This window comes from Mastomys coucha, unplaced genomic scaffold (genome assembly GCF_008632895.1).
Source record: "Mastomys coucha isolate ucsf_1 unplaced genomic scaffold, UCSF_Mcou_1 pScaffold6, whole genome shotgun sequence".
Lineage (NCBI taxonomy): Eukaryota > Metazoa > Chordata > Mammalia > Rodentia > Muridae > Mastomys > Mastomys coucha.
The window spans coordinates 112544543-112571349 of record NW_022196912.1 but is presented as its reverse complement, the minus strand read 5'-3'; the positions used below and the strand labels follow the sequence as shown (position 1 = coordinate 112571349).

The window sequence follows — 26807 nt, the reverse complement described above, 5'->3', positions numbered from 1 at the left end:
GTGGGGGCCAAGAAGTTAGGTGACTATTTAAAGAAATGGCGAGAGGAGATTAGAGCTAAAAAGTCCCTACCTATTAGTTTATTGCCATTTTTTTTTTGTTTCAAACTGGAGATGGTTAATTTTTCACCTATTTTAATCACAAACCAACCTGACCCATGTCCTAAAATCCACTGGTTGAGAATGTTGTTTTAGGCTAGAGGCGTTCATTTCTCACAGCAGAAGTTGAGACCATATAGAAAGAACTCAGGTCCTATTTGGTCTAGTATATTCAGGACTAGAATGGCTCGAGAAAAAAATAAATGCACACTGTAATCATTTAACTTAGATTCAAGGTAAGATGCCTCCCTATGAATCGTGGCAGCAGAGAGTATGAGCGTCTAAGTTCTTGGGCTGTCTCTGCTGTTCCTATAGAAAAGGAGAGAATCGAGTTGTTGATCCCATCGAGTCCATCGAGTCCCTTCCTTCTTTGATAGATTACTTTGGTCTTAATTTGAGCTGTATTGCTTAGTAGTAACTGACTAGGGAAAATTTCTCATTTTGACTTGACTTCTTTAGCTGTAAAATGGAAAAATTATATCCAGCTCATCCACAGTTTGTTATGAAGATGAGTTGAAATGAAATGACACATTCAGAACTCTTCTAAGCACCTCATAGATGATGGGTGCCCTATGCTGGTATGAGAAGCACCTGGGACAGTGTCCAGGTTACCAGGGAGGTGTTCCACAGCAGAAGCACCCCTATTAGGAGTCTCTTAGCACCCCAATACTCTCAGTCCGGGTTTATGAAGCCTAGGCTGTTCTGATCTTTAAAAAAAAAAAAAAAAGACCAGAGAAAGAACATATAGTTTGCAATCACAATATTTGAGTTATCTCTCTTCTGACTTTCTTGTCTGAATGTCTTAGCCTATTTAGGTTGCTGTATTGACACCAGATCATTGTGTGGACTTGAAAAAGTCACTTATTCTTCTTGAGCCTTATTTTCTTTCCTGGATAAAACACAGTTCATGATAGCTCTTTGTAGCTATTGAGATGATCAATTGAGATAAATGTAACTATGATTTATAAGCTGGAAAATTATAGCATTTCCTAAAGTGTGTTCTGCGAGATACAGCTAGTTTCAACAAAGACTCTGAAGGAAACAAAACAAAACAAACAAACAAACAAAAACCCCCAAAAAACAAAAAACAAACAAACAAAAAAGAAAATCCAGGTCTGTCTGGGCTCTACCCCAGAGGTAGAGTGCTTGCCTGGAATGCCTGGGTTATAAAAGTCCTAGAGTTCAATCTCAGTGAAAAGCAACATGACACAACACAACACACACACAACAAAACTGTAGCCAAAGTACTGGAAACAAAAGCAGTAGCAGTACCAGCAGCAACATCAGTGATAGGTTATTGTGAAATAACTCTGCAGAATGATGCTTGCTCAGTTCATTCCGGAGAGTCCTCATGAAACCTTAGTATTTTACTGCATTGCCTACCACCAAATAACCCCAATATTTAGCAGGCCTGGTACATGTGAGGCCCTGGGTTCCATTCCCACCACTATCAAAAAAGAAAGTATATTGAGCTATTTATATGAGAACCCATAGTGAGTCTCAAAACAGACAGACAAAACTGAAAATAAAACAAAACACAAAAACAAGCTGCACTCAGTGTTCTTGAATAAAACCAGAAAAAGCAGGATGGTTTCTGGTCTGTGCAATCCAAGTGTTGGGATTTGGGGTGTCCATACCAATGATGACACTGCCTCAAATGTGTGGTTGAAACATGAGTTGTTAGCTCACTAAGACAGCAGGGACGGTGTGCCTGGGGCGACAGGCACCCACAGTGACAAGCTGGTGGAGGAGGACAGTTGGCAACCCCTGTCATTTTTCCAGTAAGTATTCTTTTGACAAGCCATTGCATATTCCCTGTAATCTTGACTAAACGGTTTCCTGGAAGTAGGCTGCATCAGAGCTCCCGCGTTTCCCAACTCTAAACATCTGGTTTATTCTCCATGTGATTTGTATTTTGAGGGAAGCCTGGGGCTTCTGTGTTCTGCACAGGACAGTGTGCGTATGGAATCTCTGGGTGTCACTGTGGACTTGAGCGGGATCAGGAACTGGAGATTGCTGAGTATGTCATTTTCCATACATAGTGACAAAGACAGGGTCTAAGGAAGGGTGAGAGGGGTTTCTGGGAGGCTGCCTGAAGCCCCAGTCTTATACTAGAGCCAGCTCTTATGTTGTCTGTAACCATGGTAACCAAGGGCTGAAAGAGTCTCCAGATGCCGATATGCTACCCTAACCCTCCACCCCCACCAGCCTATTATTTTCCCTCTGTTCTTTCAACCTGGAAACTCCTTCTGCCCCCACAGGATGGATTCTTCCTTGGTACTTTAAACACTAAAATTTTATTTTTATTTATTTATTTTTGTGATATTTATCATTATCTATCTATCTATCTATCTATCTATCTATCTATTTCTGTTTGTATATCTGTCTGTCTGTCTGTCTGTCTGTCTGTCTAGATAGATAGATAGATAGATAGATAGATAGATAGATAGATAGATAGATAGATGCAGGGACAACATGTGGAAGTAGGTTCTTTTCTTCGACATGTAGGTTTTGGGGATCAAACTCAGATAGTCAGGATTGGTACTAAGCATCCTTACCCACTGATTCATTTCACTGTCTCACTGGTGCTTGTGTGCATGCGTGCGTGCGTGCGTGCGTGCGTGCGTGCGTGCATTCATGCGTATGTCCATGTGTCTGTGTTTTTGCACTTCTATGCAGGTGTGCTTGATGTAATTTGTAGCCTAGAGGTTAGATTTGGGATATCCATTCCTTCCCCGACCCCCCAATCCTTTTTGGTTTATCTGTTTTTAGTTTTGAGACACGGTCTCTCACTGCACCTAGAGTTCAATGATTGGGTAGATTGGATGGTGTTGATCCCCTTACCTGTTGTGACCCACTATTCTGGGATTACAGACATGGGACATTGCCCTGGCTTCCTAAGTGGGCATTGGTGTGTTCATGCTTGGGCAGAAAGCCCACTCAGCCCCACACTGGCACTTTTAACTTTCTGCCAACTGTACACTTCCAGAGGCCCCGCTTCCTTTTCTTCTTTGAATTTTATGTGTATGGGTGTTTTACCTGCATGTCTGTCTGTGAACTGCATGAATGCCTAGTGCCTGTGGAGGCCAGAAGAGGACAGATCCCCTGGAACTGCAGTTACAGACAATTGAGAGTTACCATGTGGGTATTGGGAATTGAACCTGGAGGGTTCTAAAAGTCCCATTTTCAGCTCCTGGATCCACAGTAGTTTCATTATAACCCAGGCCAGGCCACATGTGAATAATGCACTTAGCATTTGTGTTTCTACCATGAAAGGTTTCATGGGTGACACACACTGCAGATGTAATTACAGCTGTGCCTGACAACAGTGGTTCTCTGGTTGTCTTTGTTTCTGACAATGTTATTTTGCTGACTGCCTGGTTAGATGCTGTGGGTTTTGGATGTGTTCCCAACTCAACGAGGACGGATAAGTTCAAACTCTGGTCTTTTGTCAAGAGATTTTGATATTGACTTGCAGGGGTGAGGGTGGTGGTATGGTGACTTAAAGGTGGTGACATGAATGGTGGCTACTTTGTGACCAATGTAGCAGGTTACTGATGGGTTACTTGTTTATTTCTTTAGGAAAACAGGATCTTCAGGAATAGTGTGACATGGGAAGAAGACACTAAAAGTTTATTTTAAAAATTATTTAAACTACTTGTAAACTGCACAATGGATTTAGCTAAATGTTTATGCTGGATAGCTGCTATGTGGCTATGATAGTACTGGGTACTGGACTTGATTGGGACATTTGAGCCTTCTGATAGGACTCATAGAAATCGAAAAACATACAGTCTAGGGGCAAACGTTTCATGACATCTTTGGTTTATGAGAACCAATTATGCAAAAAGGGGGGTGTGTTGTGGAGCAATGGGTGTTGCATATTCAATTTCTTACTTGAAAGAATCTTTTCTCTGGCTTTGTCACTCAGCCCTTGATTTTATGGTAATTTATGCACACGTAGTGAACAAATCAATAAATGAAAAGCTATGGCGTGTCCATAGTCTCCTAACTTCAAATGATTCTTGGAAGCATGCAGCTGTCGGTCCGACATAACGGGCCTAATAGACAGTGCCAGCATCCCCTCCACACCGGCTGTTGCTTTGTTCCTGGTGTCCAGAGGTATTGTGACATTGCAGTGTTTTTCCTTTGACTATGATGGGACCCCCTCCCTGCTTGTCCTGTCCCTGTGGCCTCAGCTCAGAAGTCCTCCCCTGAGCCTGAATTAATGAGAGACTATGACACATTGATTCCTTTCTCTGGCAGGGTGAGAACACAGCTTCCATAGGAGCATGAATGCAGGCTTATCAGGCAATAAGTTCTGCATTCAGCCCCAGTTATAAAGACGGTCAGAAGAGACAACCGCAGGGGGCTGGACTTTAGGAGCTCTCTAAGTCCTTGTCTCACAGTTCCACTCTTACACACACCACTGTTTCCCATGGCTGTCAGGATGCCTTTGCTTCTTATGCACCAGTAGTTGCTATTCATCCATCTGGTAATTCTGAACACTACTGAGTGAGCGTAAACAGAAATGGGGCTGGGTACTGAACATAGACACATGCAAAAGTCCCAAGTCTGAGGACCCAGAGAAGTCACAGTCTGGCCATTGAGACAAGTGCCTCATTGAGTAATTATGATGCACTGCAAGAAATTCATTGCTAGAGATGTGGATTAAAACCAGGTATCCAGGACACGTCTGCTTTCTGTCCAACCTGAGGTAAAGGGCTTCCTCTGTCATATGTTCCTCCTGTTGTGCCTGAATGCATGAAGACAAGCAAGCATGAATTGAACCTTCTGAGACAATAAGCAGAAAAAAATTCTTCGGTGTTATGGGTTATATCTACCATGTTCCCTGTAGGTCCATGTTTTGAGCCCCTTATCCCCAGTGGGTAGTACTATTTTGGAAGCTGTAGAGTTTGAGGATGTGGGCATGGCTGGTGAAAGTATGTAAGGAGGGGGTGGGCTTTTGAAGGTTATAGCCTGGTTCTTACTCAAGTTCTGTTTTGTTTCCTGGCCTACTGTGGTGTGAGGAACTTCTGGCACAAGCTTTCTTCTCCATGTGTTTTCCTCCACAATGGGCTTGAGTCACTGAAATAATGAGACCCCCCTTTCTCCTGTGAGTTCTTTCTGGCAGGTATTTTGATCACAGTGATTCAAAAGTAACCACCTTACCCCTCATGCTGTTTCTAACAGCTGTTTAGCCACAGATCTCAGAAGAAGTAATGAATTTTGCAGGTTTCTCATGAAAATAACCCCACTTCTGGTTATGGTTGGTATACTACTATAGCTACCAGCTCAGTATGACCCAACACACACACACACACACACACACACACACACACACACACACACACACACTCACCAGTGTCCAATCCTCTCTCTCACCCCTTCAGCACTCTGAGTTCTTACTTGTCACAAAGTGAGTTTTACTATGTAGCCTAGGCTCACATTGAACTTTCCACCCTCCTCTTTCAGCCTCTGGCATTACAGGTATGGACTACCACACATCTGACTACTGACAGACTTCTAACTGGCACGTTTTGTCCCCCTCCGGCTGGAATCGTCTTTATTGCTCCCATACAAGGTGGGGAGTACTGAGGAGCTAGGGCATCTAGAGTGACCCTCAAATCACAACTGACTGGATACCAACACCCCAATTCCCTTAGCAGTGGGTGGGGTAACTCAGGAAGGCCTCAGTTTCCTAACAGTGATAACTCACTTGCTGCTGAGCCTTTTATTGGTTTCTTAGCAACCTTCCCATCTGTGGCTCTTTTCTCTAATTCCCTAATGGGTTTTTTTTTTCATATCCTAAAAAATTACTGGTATTCAAAATCTTACTGTGGGTTTAGCTTCTTGGGGGAACTCAGAGGAAGACATATGTTGAAGATCTATTATTCCTTGTGTTTCTGCCATATGCAACAGGCACCAGCTTTGATGGTGGAATGAGGAGAGAGGATGGATACAGGACCTCAGGATACCTAACTTGTCACTAAGGAAAACAGCTCTCAAGGGATATAATCCCAAAACATCTTCCTTGAGTCCTAATTCTGGCAAATAAGCCACAAAAATGTGGTAAGCCAAGGCTTGATGGGGCTCATCTGAGCCTCATCAAACCAGTTTGTTTCCATAATTCTCCTTTTTATGAGAGGGAAAAATGAAGTGCAGTTGATTTTCATTATTTACAATAATTGTTATGTTCTTCAAAGTTTGTACAAATTGTGAATTAACAAATGAAAACTCTTGCCACTGTGGGAAGCACAGGGCTAGGTCCCTGCCAACCTCTGGTCACAGCGCTCTCATCAAGTGATTAGGATGGACCATCATCCTATTGAATTTGTACTGTTGGTTCATTTCACATTGGACTCCTGGCTACAGCCTTGTCAGTGTGCCTGGATGAAGCTTATCCAACACACTAGTTTTTCTCTGAAGTCCCTCACTGCCATCTCCGACATAGAAACACTAGGCAACACTTCCATGTAATGCTTGGAGATTTTAGGCAGTGATATCATAAATAGATTGTAAGCAACATAGTTGCTTATACCATGAAAGCTGAAGTGAGAAGGCAGAGAAGAGCTTGGCTGATTCCCAGCTGAGGGTGTGCCAGGCAACTGGAGCCCCCACCTCCGTTGCTTACGCCATGCCAGCAAATGACCACTAGAGCACTACAAATATTGACTGTGAGATGATCCAGATAAAATTTTCACGTGGGAGAGTTAATAGAAATAGAATTTGTGAACATTAATGAAAGACAAATGTCTTTCTGGTGTTATCACACAGAGACTTGATTCCAGTTTATTATATTTATGGACATGAGAGCCAGCTCTGTGATTGATAATGATACCGAGGTATTAGTGAGATGATCCTTGTCATTGAGGGTCCATTCTGGTGGTCCAGAGACATCTACTGACATAAGAATGTGTGTATGCACATGTGTGTGTATGTGTGTGTGTGTGTATTCTTATAGAAGAAATGTGAAGGAGGGCATTAAGAATTCTAGTCAGAAATGACTTGGAGGAAAGCCTCAGGTAGGTCTTGAGAAACAGGTTGCATTTCAAGCACTCTATAAGTCTTGGGAAGTCACGGTCAGAGCAACCTTGTTTTCTATGATTGACTCTGCCAGGCTACTTGCCCTTGTACCCTCCAGTAACACTCATTCTTCAGTGAATCAAGTGTGCCTTTTTAAATATCATCTTTCTTACTTACACTGGGGCTTCTTTATTCTTTGGGGGCATCCTCTCTTCTTTAGAAACACAGGTCTTTCCTTCTCTACACGAATATCCCCATCACTGTATAAAGAGGCTTCTGTATCACCTATCAGCTCCTTGACCCTTCCTCTCCTCTTACTAGCACTTCATTTCTGGAGAGAGTGGTCTAAGGTTGCCATCTTTACTTCCTTCACTTTCTAAGTGGCTGCTGCTTTCCGGGGTGAGCTTTCACAATGAGGACTTCTTCCTCTGTATGGTCTTTTGACTATGATTAAGATACATAGTGCTGCCAGGTGGTGGCACAGAGAAACCCTGTCTCAAACAAACAAACAAACAAACAAACAAACAATTCTTCATGTTGTCAAGACCCTGTTAGACGTTCCTTATACAATATGGGCACTGGCTGTTAAGAGAGTTCGATTCTCATCAAATAAAGAAATTTCCTGGGCAGTGGTGGCGCACGCCTTTAATCCCAGCACTTGGGAGGCAGAGGCAGGCGGATTTCTGAGTTCGAGGCCAGCCTGGTCTGAACAAAGTGAGCTCCAGGACAGCCAGGGCTACACAGAGAAACCCTGTCTCGAAAAAACAAAAACAAAACCAAAAAAACAAAAAAACAAACAAAAAAAAGAAATTCTAAGATTTAGTTCTGCTACTTTCTAATACCACCTAGAATTTTGTTCTTGTTGGCTTGTTCAATTTCCTACTTTGCTTCTTTGTATAATACCAGACACAGGTCCTGGATGGCAGTACAAAGACCTAGGAACTCCTAAAGCCATTTAACTCTAAAGACAGAAGAAAATGAGGACATGAAGGGATCTCCCTAACCCTCCCTCCTTAGACATTTCCTTTCTTTCCTCTTTTCTTCCCCTATCCTTTTCCTTTTTTTCTGCTTCTCTTCCTCCTTTACTTCTCCTTCTCCCCTGTCTTAGTCACTTTTCTATTCCTGTGAAGAGATGCTATGACCAAGGCAACTCATAAAAGAAAGCATTTAATTGGGAGCTTACTTTATAATTCAAGAGGGTTAGTTTATCATCATGGTAGAGAGCTTGGTAGAAGGCAGGTATGGTGCTAGAAAGGTAGCTGAGCACTATCCTGATCTGTAGGCAGAGAGAGAAAGAGAGAGAGAGAGAGAGAGAGAGAGAGAGAGAGAGAGAGAGAGAGAGAGAGAGAGAGAGACACAGAGAGACAGAGACAGAGAGACAGAGACACAGAGAGAGACAGAGACACAGAGAGAGGCAGACAGAGACACAGAGACAGAAACAGAGACAGACAGACATACACACACACATGAGAGAGACAGAGAGACAGAGAGAGACAAAGACAGAGAAAGATAGAGAGACAGATGCACACACACACACAGAAAGAGAGAGAGACAGAGAGACAGAGAGACAGAGAGACAGAGACAGAAACAGAGACAGACAGACAGACATACACACACACACGAGAGAGAGTGAGAGAGAGACAGAGAGACAGAGAGAGACAAAGACAGAGAGACAGATACACACACACATAGAAAGAGAGAGAGACAGAGAGACAGAGAGAGAGACAGAAACAGAGACAGACAGACACACACACACACATGAGAGAGAGTGAGAGAGAGAGACAGAGACAGAGACAGAGAGAGACAAAAACAGAGAAAGACAGAGAGGCAGATACACACACACACAAAGAGAGAGAGAGAGAGAGAGAGAGAGAGAGAGAGAGAGAGAGAGAGAGAGAGAGAAGAAGAAGAAGAAGAAGAAGAAGAAGAAGAAGGAGAGAGAGAGAGAGAGGGCATCAAGGCCTGACATGGACTTTTGAAACCTCAAAGCTTACCCCCAATGAAACACTTTCCCCAACAAGACCACACCTACTTCAACAAAGCCACTCCTAACCCTTCTAATCCTTTCAAATAATGCAACAACTCCCTAGTGAGCCAGGAGGGCAATTGAGCCTATGGGGCCATTCTTATTCAGACCATCATATCTCCTTGTTCCCTTTCTATTCCCCAGTTCTTTTTTCTCCCTTTCTCCTCTCTTCTTTTCCCCTTCCCACTTCTCTTTATTTTCTTGAGAGTCCTTCATAGACTTCTTGCACATAACCCCTACCCCACCCCCACCCCATCAGTAGCAAAGTAGAATGTTTCATCCTTCTTAGCTCAGAACAATGAAGACTCACTCCTTGCTTCTCTAAGTGGGGCCCATCTTTATTGATACATTGCCATTTAGCCAACCTTTAGGTAAAACTGGATGTGACAGCAGAAAGGGAGAGAGGTGAGAGTAAAAGTTGCAGGCAATAATCTGCCCCATCTTCCTGGATACTAGGAACTAATTTTGACTTTTAGAAGGACAACTTAGCCTCTAAAAAATAACTTCATTCTGCTTTGCAACAGGATGGGTTTCCTTTCACTGGTCTATCTACTCCCTGCTTTCCTATTGCACACTTCTCTTTTTCTCTTTCTCTACATGTTTACATGCTTAGACTTGAGGTCCTTCTAGTTTGGGTCTGTACATTCTTCTTGCATGACCTCAGCTGCCCTTTAGTGCTGTGTTAATGCTATCATTTTCTAAGTGGTGTGTGTGTGTATGTGTGTGTGTGTGTGTGTGTGTGTGTGTGTGTGTGTGTGTGTGTGTGTAGTTGCCACCTGATGTTTCCACTCACATGCCTTTACTGTGAAGTCCAACACAGAACTGTGGATTTTGCATTCCAAACCCATTCTTCCCCAGACTGAATTATCTCAGTGAATGATACCACCTTATAAAATCTGGTCAGATCACATGAGTCCTTTCTTTCTTGTCTCCCCTCCCTCCCTAACACATTCTTTTCACCACAAGTCCTATCCAAGACACCTCTCAACCACACCTAGGATCTTTGCTTCTGTCTGTTTTTTTTCTTCCCTCCTTGATCTGTGTGTTCTCTCTGTTGGATGTTGACAGTGCCTTCATGTTGGTCTACTTATTTCTGCTCCTATTGCCTGGTGCTCTGTGCTATTCCATTTATTTCAGTTAAGCACTCTCTACTGCTGCTGGCCTACAAAGTCTTGTGTGGTGACCTTTGTTAATCTGCCTGAAACCTTGTTCTGAACCACCTCTCCCCAGTTTCCTCTGGACTTCCTCCTTCTATGACTTATTGAGAAGGTTTTCAAAACCTGCATTTCCTCCTTTGATTCTTTTCTATCCAACCTTCCTCACCTATGGAATCTCAGCTCAAATGTAATACCCCAGAAAGCTTTCTCAAACCCACAATTACCAGCCACTTTCTGCTATAATTCTCTGCATTGGGCCTATAAATCCCTGAAAAAACCTCCTATTTGGTAATTTAATGAACTGAAACTAATGAAATTACGACACTAAAACCACTAAAAATTTGTATGACACCAAGAGAACAGAGACTTTTAAGGAGATGAACACAACTAGCAGCATTTCATGTCCTTGCAAAGGCTGAAAGGGATGGTGATGGTGATGTGTGTGTATATATGTGTGTATGTATGTATATGTGTATATATATGTATGTATGTATACATGTATGTCTATCTGTATGTGTATGTATGATATGTGTATATATGTGTATATATGATATGATATGTATGTATGTATGCATGTATGGGTATATATGTATATATGCATCTATGTATATATATGTATGTATGTGTATTATGAATGTTCATATGATATATAACTTTAGGGAAATATAGAATAATGATACCCTATGGCTTTTCAAGCTTCATTAGTGTAATTGTTCCTCTCCTTCTCTATTGCCCTCCTTCTCCCAGTCTTTCCTATGCCAGCTTCACTTTGTATTTAACTAATATTTTTGATATTGGGTCTCACGATATAGGCCAAGATGGCCTCAAACTTTTGATTCTTCTGCCTCAGTCTCCTAAGACCTGGGATTACAGATGTAATCATATCTGCCTAGATTTCACTTTTAAAAACTTAAAAAATTAGTTTTACCTTTAAGCAGCAATTTGTACCATATTTAGTGTTTTTATTTAAATTTTAAAAAGGAATCATTAAAAAAAGGAATAAATCATTAAAAAAAGGAATAAATATAGACTACTTCCAGGTAAATATAGAATGCCTGTGTCATCATGGGCATTCAGTTGTTCTATTTTTCCTAGCATATACTAAAGTAAACAGTATCACCTACTGTTTTCTCACGTAGTACCAATGACTTGTGTGCTACACTTTTGGGCACACCCAAGGCTCTATTGTTTACCAAAGTACAGCTTTGTGATTTGGGTAATTTCAGTTGTCAATTTGATTAGATCGGTAGACTAGACAACTAGTAAAACACACTTTGGGTTTGTCTGTGGAGCCGTTTTTCAGAGATGATTAGATCATAAGCGTTCTGCCTTAATCAATAGTTTAATTTTTTGATGGTTTTAAGGTCTGAACATATCACTGGGTAGTACTTAGAACTATGGAAGTTGGGGCCTCATTATAAGATGTCGGCCTATTAGTATGAATCTTTGAAAGGTTACTGTTTGAAAGATTTCCTGTTACTCTTTCTGCTCTTACCACAAGGTGAGGAGCACTGTGTCACCCTTTTACCATCTTCTGCCTCACAATAGGTTCAGAAACATTCAGACCAGATGGCTGTAGATTAGAGCATCTGAGGCCACAAGCTGAAATCAATCTTTCCCCCTTTAGTTACCTTTCTCAGATATTTTGTTACAGCAACAAAAACATTAACACTGGCTCTCTGGTTGTGACAGGAATGGAGCCAAACACGTGATATCCAACCTAGATTTATTAGATACTTAGCATGTTCAACCTCATGCGCTGTAGAAAGTGAAAATGTGAACTGTATTTAGTCTTTAATATTAATGGATTTGGAACAAAGAGACCAGAGCATGGCACACCAATAAGCAGGTAGGATGTGGGTGGGCTTCATGCTCCCAGTTCCAATTGTGTGGATAGTGGTTCTTCTGTATGCCATTTGACATCAGCTTTGCCATCAGAGTAGCTGTGTGAGCTCTCAGTTTGCACTCAGGGCTAGGTAACCCCTTTTCATATTAAGTTTGCTCCAGGATTTGCCAGGGACTATACAATACCTTGGGGATTCTAAAGATTAGTATGGTTTATGGAGCAATAAAACAGAAACTAAAGGATGAAGGAAGGCAGAGTAGACTAGGACCACAGATGAGATGCAATGAGTGTATGCTTAAAGCTTAAGGGAAACAGAGTTCACTGATTGCTTTGGAGCCCAAAAAAGACTGTCAAGTAGATGACTTCAGATGGACTTTAAAGGAGGAGATGTTATAAAATGCAGTCATAGTGAAATGGTCCAGCAGGATGAAGGGAATCAACTAGGAACTGAAGAAGGACATGGCTATTTATTTGTGAAAGAGCAAGTCTCCAGTTCTGTGAGATGAAGGTAGGTGGGACAGTTGGGTTTTTGTGGCCCTTGAGGTACTGGATATAGATTTAATTCCACCAGCAAGTTGCGGGCTTGGAAGGCTGTCACATGTAATGAGTTGACTCTCTGGAAACAATGGGGTGAGTGTACATAGTTTAAATGAAAGGGAAGGAAAACAGAGATCTCATGAAGATAATGCAGCAACATGGGTGGAAGATGATGAGAGTCTGCTCTGTCACTGTGCCCCAGGTCTAGGCTAGAAGGGCTCAGGGAGAATGGAATAGAGAGGAGTAAATAGTGTAGAGAAATGGACACTGACCAGTGACCAACATGGCGGAGGCAATTGTTTCTCTTAAATTACCAGGAGCTCAATATCATCTGTGAGCTATGGATAATGGGGACAGCAATTGCCTGGAGAGAAGACAATGACTACAGTTTCAGTGCATGATGAGGCAGGCAGTGGCTCTGATGCACAGATTATCCTTCCCTGTGGAAGAGGAGAGGCAGTTCAGGCTGCAGTCAATTTCCCGTTTCATCCTTGGGTATGTTTAAGGATAAGTGGAACTATAATTTCTGTGTAGATTTTCATATCCAAGAGACGAGGAGGTAGGAGCCTAACATGAACATTACTCTTCCCTTGAACAAGGTTAGTCCACCCTGGAAAGCTGACTCATTGTGTTATGAAAACATTAATTCTTTAAGAATTTTGTATCATATATTTTGATCATATTTATCTCCCCACAAAATATTGTCAGACCTCCCTCACTCCCTATTCACCCAATTTTGTGTCTTTTTAACAACCATTGAGTTCAGTTTGTGCTGCCTACATATGCTTAACTTTGCTCATTGACTGGAGTATAGTTGACCTACTGGGTCAGGTCACACTTTTAAAACTGATTCCTCCTCTCCTAGCAGCTATTAATTGCCAATAGCTCTTTTTAGCTAGCAGTGAGGCTTCATACTAACCTCCTCTTTCAATGCTGGGGTTTTGTCTGGCTTAAAACTTTGACGATTTTGTACCTGTTGTCACAATTACTTTGAGTTCATATGTACAGTGCCCCTGAATGACTGGTTTTTGTCAATCAAGTAGTTATTTCTTCCTCAAATATGTCTTCAAAGCCAGGGGTAATTACAGGACAGTTTCATCTATTTTGTTTTCATGTTTTCCATCCGAAAACAGTCTGACATTTAGTAGCTGTGGATGCAATTCTGCCTTCATACAAAAGACTATATATATGGTGGTTATGTTTCAGAAATGAGAAGACAGAAGGTTACTCAGAGCATAGTCTGGGATTTGGCACTCCCACTGGAGAGCAAAGAGTACGGTGGAAGTTTCTCTAGAGAACTCTGTAAATGTTTGAATTCTTTAAACTCAGACACCCGGAGGTGTGTGTGTGTGTGTGTGTGTGTGTGTGTGTGTTTGTGTTTGTGTGTGTGTGTGTGTGTGTGTGTGTGTGTTTGTGTGTGTGATGACTCAGTCGCACCTGAGTTTGGATCCCTAGCACACACAAAAAAGCTGGGAATGGTAGAGTGCTTCTGTAACCCCAGTACTGAGTGGGGTATAGCTCATTGACAACTGAGTCTAATGGATCCAAGAACTCCAGGTACAGCAACAGACCCTGCCTCAAAAAATAAGGTGAAGAGTAACCAAGGAAGTCACGTGACTTAGATGTGTCACATGACTAGAGATCTACCTCTCTTTTCATATGTGTACATCCACCCACACAAACATGGATATACCTCTCTTCCATACACCTGTCCCCCCAATCCATCCTATTTTCTGTAATCTTTTCTAATACTTAAATTGTTTTATCTTATGCCTACCACTGTACAACCTGGTATAAAATGTACCAATTTTAATTGCAATGAAATAGACAAAGCAACTCTTAAGGGCTACTCTGTGTAGAGAGTGGAGGCTGGGTTCTTCTAACATAAACTTCTTTGGGAAACATGACTCATTGGCCTTCATCTCCATCACCATACAGGGACTGATTGAATGTCAGGAAACAGCTGCAGGTCTACAGTTAATTTGGTGGTACAAAAGAAGGGAGATGGTATGGTTAAATGGATCCACATTCCCAGTCAGCAAAGATGCTGATGCTATCTCCTAGCTAATAGGAAACTCAAATATACCTCAAGGATGTTGCCAGATGTTCTTAAATAAGCATCTTACATCCATGGTCTCAGACACTGAATGCTTAAACTCAAGATAGTCTTTGAAACTGGCTATTGAATAGACACTGAAGTTGTTATTACTGGACCAAGGTCTGATGCAGTAGTGCATGCTGTTTAGCTTGAATTTCACTATTATTTCAAAGATACGTCTTAAGTGGAAGGCTGATGAAATGATGAGTATTTAATACTGAACTTAATTTTCTTGTTTCACTAGAATTCTCTTTTTAGGTAATAGTGGTCCAGAATAATGTTACTGTTAGCAAATCCATGTATTCACATATACATTTGCTCATTAGAAGCACATTTATTTACTGGTTGGTAGGTTCTATGCTGAAGTCTGAGAAGTAAGAAAAGCCACATTTTGTATTTTTTACGTTGTATCAAGAGAAATGTTCTAATATCCTAAATTAATTCTAAAGTCCATTTTTGATATTTGATATTTAGCAATTTTAAAAGAAGAATGTATTGAATTTGAAATAAGAAAGAATCAATCTACCTCTTTGTCTGTCTGTTTATATATTTATATATTTATTTTTGCAGTGATAAACATTGAACTTAGGGTTTCATACAATGACAAAAGCTATCTTGTAGTTATAATCTCAGCCACAAAACATATTTTCTCTACTTTTCTACCTTCTCTCTTTCTCTACTTTCTACAATAAAATGCCTTAAAACTATAAAAAACATTTTTCTATCAATGATATCAATTCATTAGACATTTTAACTTTTATGAGGTACATAGGATAATGATACATTTTATAAGAGATTGTGTGTTGGATTGATAGCAAATATTTGCACAATACTAAACTGGCACTCTATTTTGATCAACGTAACATCTTCATCTGGAATTTACTATTTGTGAAGCCTACAATTTTAGGGGTCAAGGTAGATCAAAGGATACTAGGACTCTGGGGCCGGGATGTCCAGATCCAGGGGAGAAGAGGCAGAAAGTAGATGAACAGCTCCTGCTGTGTAGAATATAGCAGCAGGATTGAGTCACATTTCCCAGTGTCTTCCATCTCTGTATTGGCTCTCTTTTTCTGGCTTGCTACACAGCTGAGGTGAGTCATGTAGAGTGATTCTGTCAAATGCCAGAAGAGAGCAGGAGGGTGAGAGCCAGCAGCAAGGGCTCCGGTGTGAGAGGTGGAGATTAATAACAAGATCAAGGCCAGCGGATGCACCTAGTAGTACCTAGGGCTAAATACAGTGGCAGTAATATCACTTTATCAAGAGTTTGACCATTGCCCATTTCAAAGCCGTGATTACTTCTAGTAATAAAATACCCTGCATCTGGATATTTATTAGGTGCCATTACAACACTACCCTTGCTTCAAGCATGAAACTGGTTGGTGACTCATCTAACATTACACAGCAAGTGGTGGGATCAGGATGCAAGTTTTGGTGTACAGGCATCAACATCTTTGTTTTATTCAATGAGCTGCTCTGTGACCCCACATCTCATAACACACATGAACTTTGTGTCCAGTTGTATGTATCCTCAAAAGCTGGCAGGGTGAGGTTAGGAATTACCCAGAATAAAGTGAGGCTTTCTGAGCAAGACTCTACAGATGTCTTGAGGTAGCTGCTGCATGTTTGAGCCCAGGTGAATGGACCAGACCAGGAACATGCTAACAGGCCAGGAAGCAGTTGCTTGCCTGGTGAGCTAAGATTTCATTACTTTATGCAGACATTCAAAAACTAGACGTACTGTGTGGCTAAAAATCCAGAATTCAGTGCCAGGGTATTTTAATAAAGTTCACAGTCCCTCCGGAAGCTTGTGCTAGAAAAGACCACAGACCATAACTTGGAGCTAGTGGATGATTTTATCCACTTCTCTCGTATTTGGGGACATGTTCTCCTGTTAGTGGATTCTCTTTAGATTTTGGTCACAGGGGCCTCAAGGAAGTGTAAAATGTTTTGTTTCATTGTTTTAAATCACTATTTTATTTCCTATGAGCTAATGAAGAGCCTAGAAGAGTTTTACAAATTATACCAAGGCTTCCAAGATTCCAAATGCCAAAAGTAGTTATTCAGATCTGGGGATGAAGACAGATTGTAAGCTGTTTAATTAAGCCTGTTGCTAATTCTTCCCACTCACATGACAGAACAAAGTAGTTTTTTTCTTTTTTAAAATTAAATTTAGAGGACAGTGCTACTGAATAATCAGAAGGAAGGAAAAACCCAAAATCAAAAACCAAAAACCAACCAACCAACCAAAACAACAAACAAACAAACAAGCACACCAAAACAACAAAAACAAACAAACAAACAAACACCCTCTACCCCAAATCAAAAAAACCTAACCACCTTCCCGTCGATGTGAGGGGTATGGCTCTTACCCCACTGATTTTTGCTATCAATAAGCATTTGTTGCATACTGTCTAGTGCCCAACACACAGGCTTACAAACTCTAACTGGTCTTTAGAACTATATACAATACCAATGAAGAAAGTACATGTAAGACATGCATTGGAAAACTGTGCATATTATAATTTAGCATATTAATGAGTCCATAGGGAGAAGCTCATTGAAAGGTCATAGGCGACTGACTGCACTGAAACGTTTTCTAAGGGTAGAAAGCAGCACTTATAGGAGGTTGGCCAGTAACTGGGAATTGCATATTAAGTTTAGGTAGAGAAAGAGAAAGCCTGCAAGTTTCAGTAAGGAATTGATACCAAAGGCGATATACATTGATGCTGAAATCAGTGCTCTAGAGATGGTCAGTCAGAATCTCCTGTGGACTTTTGTGCATGTGGTCCTGTGAGGATGTCTATATGTGTTGGATCGAGCAGCTGCGGCAGGGCAGCTCACAGAGCCACCTTGATGGAGGGTCTAAGGCAGCGTGCCTGGAAGCCAGGTGCTGCATTTCTCCCAGCCTTCCAGGGAGGGTCCAAAGCTGCAAGTTCATGTCCTGTACAGTTGGGCAAAAGTGGGATTGAATTCAAAGGAATGCCCTGCAATTCATTTATCACCACGATAATGGGGTCTATTTCAACCTGAGGGCTGTGTGGACAGTAGACAAGGAGTCCAGTGCAAAGCTGGTTCTGTGATTCACGATCTGAAGTAGGTGGGGGTTCATACGCGCACACACACACACACACACACACACACGCACGCACGCACGCACGCACGCACGCACGCACGCAGTTTAGAAGACTGGAAGAGGGTGCCAAATCCACTGGAACTGGAGTTACAGATGGTTGTGAACCACCATCTTGGATTTTGGGAACTGAATTCTAGCATCCTCGCCACTGAGCCATCTTTTCTGTTCTGGCATTTGACCCTTAAAGACCATATTATTCCTTGTTTGTGTCAGAATTTCTTGTAGTAATAGAAATGAAATTTCTACGTTAAGTTAAGGTAGGGGTTTAGGTATGACTCCAGATTGATTGAGTCTCTCTGTCTCTCTCCCTTTTCTTCTTTCCTTCCCTTCTCTTCTCCCAAGCATACTACCTCAGAGCTACCTACATCCCCAGCTGAGATTCACTGGGCTTCTGAGACTGACAGGATGACAGGGCCCAGGAGAGAAGAGAACCTTAGGGGGTTTCTGTCCCAGTGACTCGGGAGATACCAACCTGCCCTCAACCTCCAGAGGGCCACCTGGGAGTTTGGGCTGTCCCCACAGTAGTAGTGGGGAATTCCCTTAGGTTCATAAAGATCAGCTTCTTTCTCTCAACCCCTTTGCTAATTAACACCAACAATCATCTTTGGCACGATTTCATTTTAGACACATTTGCACAAGAGCGAGCGCTCATACATTTTTAGGACAGCCTTGATTTTTTTAAAAAACTGATGATTGATCAGTTGAATAATACTTGTAGCTTATCATTGAATGTTAGACTTTTCATCAATAAAGTCCACACATTAGAAAAATTTAGAGGCATACAATGACCCTCTTCCTTCTCATCCTATTTTTTGCTCTATATCCTCTGCCCTATCTTGCCTTTCTCTCTCTCCTTCCCCATCTCCCTTCCTCTCCCTACCATGGGACAGACATTTGTCTTGGAATTTTAGATACAAAATTGCTAGTTTCTGACTGTCAGGGAACTATGGTGTAGTTACAGGAAGAATTCATTTTGCTCAACATTTAAAAACAAATTTTGCATGTCTTGATTTTTTTGTCTTTAATTTTTTTTTTAACATTAGCAGGTTTTCTTAATACTTTTCCAAGGATTTGTCCTTCTCCACTAACTCCACCTCTCTCCCTCCTGTCTCAATGTCTTTTATACCCTTCCACCCCCAATATTTCTCCTTCCAGTTTCATATCACATTTGTCTTCTTGCCCCTCCTACCCTAATTACCCTCCTCTTGCTGGAAGCCTCTTATTTTCCCTCTCAAGACCCCCTTTCTAGGTTCTTGGTCTTCACATACACTCATTCCCTATATGGATAAAAATTAGAAGCTGGGACTAGCACAGGAGAGAGAATGTGTGGGATTTGTACTTCTGATCCTGGGCTGCCTCATTGAATGTAATTAATTTTCCAGTATATCCATTTACCTGAAATTTTATAATTTCATTTTCCCTTGAGGCTGAGTAAAATTCTTTTGTGTAAGCATTCTGCCTGCTCCTTATCCATTCACCTCAACAGATATTTATTGGGCATCAGTTATATAGTAGGCACTAATCTATATACTGGGATATAGGCAATGAATACAACACAAAAATCTATTTAGATGAGAGATTTATTTTTTTTTTTTCTTGTTGCAAAGAGACACAGAATGAACAAGCAAATAAGTACAGAATACAGTTTCAGACAGCGATGGAAGTAAAACGCCGTGTGGAAATTAAGGTTGGGAAGCAGGCTCAGAAGTGGCTGGTGGTGAGGCAAAGGCAGAGAAGTGTTAAGAAGTAGCCTGGCTGTAAGGGCCGAGCAAAATGTTCCACACGGAAGAGCAAAGGCAGTGTCCCAGTGATTGGAGACAGGATGGACAAACTAGAAGTCCAGGGTCACGGGGGATGGGGGTGGGGTGGTATGTAGGAATAGATGGCAGCTGGTAAAGTTGGAGACATGAGCAGGAGCCAGGATGCAAAACACTAATTTGATGAGTTTGGTTGTTATCCAAGAGCACATGGGAGTCTTTGGAGGTTTTTAGCAATGTAGTAGATGGATTGGATTCACGTGCTGGCTGGATGACAGGGCTTAGACTAGGGCAGTTGAAGTTGGGGGGAGGGGAGAGAAGTGGTGGGAATCAATACTTAGAAGTGGAGTTGTGGACTTCAGGGTAAAGGGGGATCAAAGGCACCTGGAGAGTCTGAAGTAGTCCTGGATGAACGGCAGCGACATTAACTGAGGCACAGAAGTCTTGGGGACGTTTGTGAGCTCAAACAAGATTTCTCCTTAAATCATGTTTCATGTGGGCCCTTATATAGATACCTGAGTAGATGTTTTGAATAGACAAGAAATAAAACCCAGTGTTAGAGACATACCCTTTGCCTTCAGAGGGGCACACTTTTTGCTTTAGAAATTGCGGGCATCTGTCTATAGCACCAAGTAGTAATGAGTGTGTTGGTAATCACTGATGTCTAGATGCTGAGGCAGGAGGATCTCTAGTTCAAGGCCAGCTACCTCCGTAGCTGAGTGAGATCCCGACTTAAAAGATATTCCTGAAACTTTAACAAAGAAGCCAACAACCGCCATCCCTAAAGTCTCCCCCAACAAAAGGAACTGTGGCAATTTAAACTGTGCTATCTGTGTTGTGGAAGGGAGGAAGCATTTCCACAGAGGGCTGACTGTCTGCCAAGCACTTGCTAGATGACTCACATGTATTATTATTCATGAGGCATAAGAGGGAGAAGCACCCGAGTACAGTGCGTCAGAGTCGAGATAGATGGCTAAGTTCAAGTCCCAGCCATGCCTCCGACTAGTGGCATGTCTAGACTTTGCTTATTGTAAGATGGAGTAATAATTACTCCTATATCTGAAAGTCACTTTGATACGGAAATGAGTCGGCACATGGGAAATACTGGAAATGATGTCAGCTCTATAAATGGACTCCATATGGTGTACCTTAGAGACGAAAGAGTAGCACGCACTAGAGCATTGCTTTACAATCTTGTTTCTGCTTGTTTAACAGCCAAAGTATAGGGTTTTTGAGTTCTGTTCTTGGATTTTAGCCCAATTCAGTTTTTTTTTTTTTTATCTGTTCTTGTTGCTGTGTAGCCACCCACTGGCAGAAAACAAGCATTTTATTATAGTCCCAGGCTTAGGCAGCACAGAGGGGATGGCTTATGTTCTGTTATGCTTGGGATTTTACCAGGGAAGATATGAAAGCTACAGGTGCTGGCGGCATGATAGAGAGGAGACGCTGGAATCACTGGATGACATTGCAGCTCATGTGACTGAGGGCTGAACAACTACAGGGGATCAGTCTTTGGTGGCTTACTAGATGAACTGACCTGGACTTCTCACAACATGGTCATCAGTTCCAAGACTGAGCGTCCCAAGACAACCAGAGAGATGTGGCATGGTTGTCTTTTCTTCCTGTTCAGATTTGAGGAGAGGTAGCCTAGATTCCACATTCCCATGAGTAGATTATTTATATAAAACATGTAGAATGGGAGAAATGGCTGTGGTTAGTTTGCTTTGGAAAAACTGTACTGGGCCGAGAAGCTTCGATAGGAGATCATTTGTAAAATGACCTGACCTAAACAATCCAATACATGAACTATAGGAATGGTCTCCAAATATCAAGGAAACAGAGTTTTCGAGTCCTAACAGGACATTTGCACATATGAACTCATGATGGCCGTGACAGTGTGTATAAAATCTTTACAAGCTCCAGCCAGGTGATGCCCAGTATGGAAGGGTTGGAAGAGTGGGCATGAAGTCCATCTGTAGTTGAGGAGCTATTGGCATCTGGTAACTGCTGGGAGAAGGAAAGTCGATTTTGTTAAAGGATGTGACTCCCCGTAAGTGGAAGACACCCCAGGACAGACCCCACACCCAAGAGTAATTGGGCAACACAGTTGGACTAGATGTGTTTATAAAAAGACAGATTACAAAGGTGGTGAGGGCTGATCTGGTAGGAGTTGGTGGAGGGGAGTGAGTGTGGCCAAAACATATTGTGTGAAATTCCCAAAGAATTAATAAAAATATATTAAGAGAAAGAACTCAATAGACTTCTAAATTCTGGCCATAGTCTGAGATCAGGGTGTCTTCTGCATATCAGGATGTGGTCTTTCATTAATTAAAAGGTCTTGAGTGCTCTTAATCGTTTCAGAACTCAAAGACCGAGTTGTTTCAACCAGTAGGCATTCATTCACTTAATGAACACTGAGCACAGCCATATGAATTCTGAACTGTGCAAATGTCCATGCTAGGGGCTGTGTGTGGGGGGGTGCGGTATGGTGAGATTCTATGAGAAGTCAGTGTGACAGCAGGTGACGATGAATGCCATGGCTTTCAATTAACTGGTCTCTGGAGAGATAGCGGCTGCTGACAATCCCTAGTGATAGTTAATACTAGTCAAAACAAGATGGAAAATGAGTTTAATGTAAACCTATTAGTTGGCATGGTAGCCCCTGTTCAGTGTACACTTCCCATTCTATATGCACTACCTATTAATTAGTCATGATGGCAGCTACCAGTCCTTAAGTGCTTAGTATAGCCACTCGCTACACCAACTACCCTGGCAACATTAGATATTTAAACTCTGTGTCTTATTGTATGCATTTGCAGATGAGAGAATCATGCAGAAGTGGGGTCACACATTGTCCCTTTTGTTTATGCTCAGACTAGTCAATTCAAAGATGGGATAAAAATCCAAGCTCTAGATTTTTTGCAGGGAGGTTGCAGGATAGTTTTTCCCTCTAGCCTCATGAAGCATCACAAGGTTGAGGAGGGATGGATGTAAAATCACTGATATCTCAACCATGGAGAGATGCTCTTCTGAGTTCCAAGGAGAGCTACATTCCAACCATGAAGCCTGCTTTGAGCTATATTTGATATGCAGTATAAAATAACATACCATATAAAATATATATCTTGAATATATTTTATGTATACATCCAAGAGAAACAGAACAGCAAAACCTGTTCAGACATTGAAACAAAACTCCTTTAAGTGAAATTTTATATTTATTTGAATTTTACTCAATTGAATGTCCCCTTAAAGCACAAACTTTATCTTATTTTGATGGAAGGGTCTTGTTTCAAAAGTTTAGACACTACTGGTTTGTTCCATATTATTCTTGAATAGTTTTAATTGGGGGATTTGGTCTGTAAACCCTATCCATGTAGTTATTCTAAGTTTAAGCCCAAAATCTCAGTCACTAGCTAGTCTTTGCTACTGACAGAACCCACATCACTATCTGAAGTAACCTTCAAAATGCACATGCAAGCATAACATTAAATGCTGTAGAAGGAGAACTTACTCCAGTTTTTTTTTTTTTTTTTGTTTTTTGTTTTTTGTTTTTGTTTTTTGTTTTTTTGAGACAGGGTTTCTCAGTGTAGCCCTGGCTGTCCTGGAACTCACTCTGTAGACCAGGCTGGCCTCAAACTCAGAGATCCATCTGCCTCTGCCTCCCAAGTGCTGGGATTAAAGGCGTGCGCCACCACCGCCCGGCCGACTCCAGTTTTTAAGAATTCAATTTGAGAGGCTGGAGAGATAGCTTACTGGTTAAGAACACTTAGCACTCTTGTAGAAGACCTGGATTTGGCTTCCAGAACCCACATGATAGTTCAAAATGATCCACTTCTAGGTCATCAGATACTCTCTTATGGTCTTCCAGAGCACTAGACATGCATATGACTGGGAATATGAGGTGGGTAGGGATATGGCTCAGTTGGTAAAGTGCCAACTACACATACCCACTTTCAGAATCCAATCACCATATATACGTGCATGGTGATATATATCTAACCCAGTGGTGTTGGAGTGGATGAGGGAGTCAGGTGGGTCCTTGAGTATTGTTGGCAAACAAGTCTAGCTGAATCTGTGAATTGCAGATTCAATGAAATCCTTTGTCAACAAACAAACAAGCAAATAAATAAAGTGGAAAGCAATGAGAATACCTAACAGTGACCTTTGACCTCCACATGCACATGTGCCCTCACATACACCACATCTGTATAGCACACACACACACACACACACACACACACACACACACACACACACACATAATTTGAGTATATATATATATATGTCTGTTAGGATTTCTTGGCTACTTTTGCACATAAACACATCCCAGAAAGAATGATCAAACTGAGATCTTTATTTCCTCACATCAAAGTTTACTGGATGGGAAATGATTAAAAGTAATCTTAAAGTATGATTAATCTCTCTTTTGGATAGCAGGCAGAGAAGTTCTATAGACACATACATGCAATAATTCTTCATTTGGGATTAAAATAAGTGTACATTTTTGGATGCAAGGATTTTTTAAATGGAATCCCAAGTAGACTTGACACGGAGCTGAACCACATCTTTAGGTAATGGTACCACATATGGCTGTGCTCATTGTGTACTGTGGGTCTGTGAGTGACCCTTTATTTGGCAGGGCAATCCACTCTGGTGGACTCCAACCACCATTCATTCTTCAGCACGGAAGGCTTGATGCCAAGCTTCAAGGTTATAAGAATAAGAAAGAACTTACGTACTATCATTTTCAAGGTGTACAATGTAGCGTCCTCAGGGTGGAAGTAGCTAGCCCTCATGCCAGTAGCTGATTGTTTTAGTGATTTGTATGAAGATACTCCTTCAAAGTTGGAGTTCCCCAGTCTTCAGCATTTGGAGTTTGAGGGATTGTCTGGCTACTTTCCTTTTGTGCGCATAGAACTAAATGTAACCCTGAATGCCAAAGATCAAAGACTGGCATGACTGAAGTGCCAAACTGAGAAACTCGAGCCAAGTTTCCAAATAAATATGACAGTGTGGCTTGAGCAAGTCTTTCATAGAACTTCTTGCAACAGAACTCAAAGGTGGTGAGACATCTTGATAGAGCTTGCACTTGAAAATTGAGTAGATGCCAGCCTCTGTCCGGGTTCTAGCATTTGCCTTGGGCAAATTACTTAGATCTTCTGTTTGGAGAAATTGAGTTAGCTGCTATCCCAAACTGCCCTTTAAGTACATAGAGCATTATATTATGCTTTTGGTGTAATTGTTCCACTACACACTTCTTTATTTTGGTATTGTTCATTCATTGTAGTATGTATTAAGTGCTCACTTATGCCAACTACATTTTACTTTGTGAGTAAAATAAATGAGCAAGATATCTCCCCACGGAGGCTCATGGTTTAGTGGAGGAAGGTTCTGGGGATAATGGCATGTTTAACAGAAGAGCATCAAATCATAATCTTACAGTCACGAGCTTTACTGTGATAAAGAAAAATGAGGCGCTCAAGGTTCTTCAGATAAACTGAGCCCATCAGGGATGTATATGTACATATTTTTATTATAAGGATTTGGCCTGCGTGACTGTAGAGATGAATAGGACTTGAGAGCTACAGAATGAGTCAGCAGGAGAGCCAATGGTTTAGTTCAATTCTGAAGACCCTGAAGGCAGAAAGAAGCCTCTCTTACTTAAGAGAGCTTAGCCAACTGGCTCTACTCAGTCCTTCAACTGACCAGATGAGGACCACCCTAGCAGGAAGGATGAACTGCCCCTTTACTCAGACCAATGATTTAGTTGTTAATTTTATCTAAAAACAAGCACTTGCACAGAAACACCCAGAAAAATGTTTGCACGGATATCTGGGCACCGTGTGACCCTGTCAAGTTAACATAGCATTAATGCAGTTATTTAAAGTGGCTAGAAAGGACCTCTCTGATGTGGCAACATTTAAATGGAGACCCAAAAGGAAGAAAGGAGTTATTCACAACAGAAAAGAGTATAAATTGAACGAAGCCTGGGGTACAGAGGGAAAGATGGAGAGTTGGGGGAGAAGATGAGAAAAGGAGGCAGAGGCCCTGTTTTCAGACCCTGGAGTCATGGTAAGGGCCATGCCTTTTGCTTTTGTGTTTTGATTTTTTTGAGATAGGAGTTTCCTGTGTAGTCCTGACAGTCCTGGAACTAGTTCTGTAGACCACACTGCAACCAAACTCAGATCTGTCTGCCTCTGACTTCTGAGTGCTGTGATTAAAGGTTTGTGCCATCATGACCCAGCAAGAGGCAGGCATTTTGTTCTAGATGGCTTCTTAAGGACACAATTGAGAGACAAAGTCATGAGTGACCATGATATGGTCCTGGGATTTGGTAACATGGAGATCTTAGATATATTGATAAAAGCAGGCCTGGTAAAGCTTGCTCATTCTTACATATTTTTATGATTGGCACTCAATGTCTTAGTATATTTTCTGCTGCTATAACAAAATACCACAAGCTCAATTTTTATTAGAAAGAAGAAATTTATTTCTCACAGTCATGGAAGCCAAGAAGGCTAAAATCAAGACCAATGTGTGTGTCTCTATGTCTTTACATGTTTCTCTCTCTCTCTCTCTCTCTCTCTCTCTCTCTCTTTCTTTCTGTCTTTTTTTTTTTCGAGACAGAATTTCTCTGTGTTGCCCTGGCTGTCCTGGGACTCACTCTGAAGACCAGTCTGGCCTCGAACTCAGAAATCCGCCTACCTCTGCCTCCCAAATGCTGGGATTAAAGGCGTGTGCCACCATTGCCTGGCCTATATGTGTTTCTTATGCTTTCTCTTGACCTGTTTTTTTTTTCTTGTTTGTTTGTATTGTCCTATTCTGGTTTGTTTGTCTTCATTTTATCTTGTTATTACTATTATTATTTTAGAACCTGTTTGTATTCTAATGAGAGAGAGAAAGAAAGGGTGTGGATTTGGGTGGGTGAGGATCTGGGACGAGTTGGGATAGGGGATCCATAATCAGAATATATTATATGAAAAAGAAATGAGAAGATGCTAGCATCTGCCATGGCATCCATGGTGGAATATGAGAGGGAGATGGAGAGGGAAACAGAGGGAGAGGGAGAGGGAGAGGAAGAGAGAGGGGGAGAGAGAGAGAGAGAGAGAGAGAGAGAGAGAGAGAGAGA

General features: G+C 41.5%; 1 protein-coding gene across 6 annotated transcripts in view; it reads left to right on the top strand.

The window, feature by feature from the left end:
* Positions 1 to 26807, top strand: part of Kcnk10 (potassium two pore domain channel subfamily K member 10) — a 139303-nt gene that overhangs the window by 10251 nt on the left and 102245 nt on the right. Inside the window, exons 1-2 of one of the 6 annotated variants that reach the window (XM_031357617.1) lie at positions 4230 to 5680; positions 6019 to 6168. The exons of 3 other annotated variants lie outside the window; for them this stretch is intronic. The gene's annotated coding sequence lies outside the window, so the exon portion shown is untranslated. 2 more of the 6 variants (XM_031357618.1, XM_031357616.1) reach the window with 2 other exon arrangements.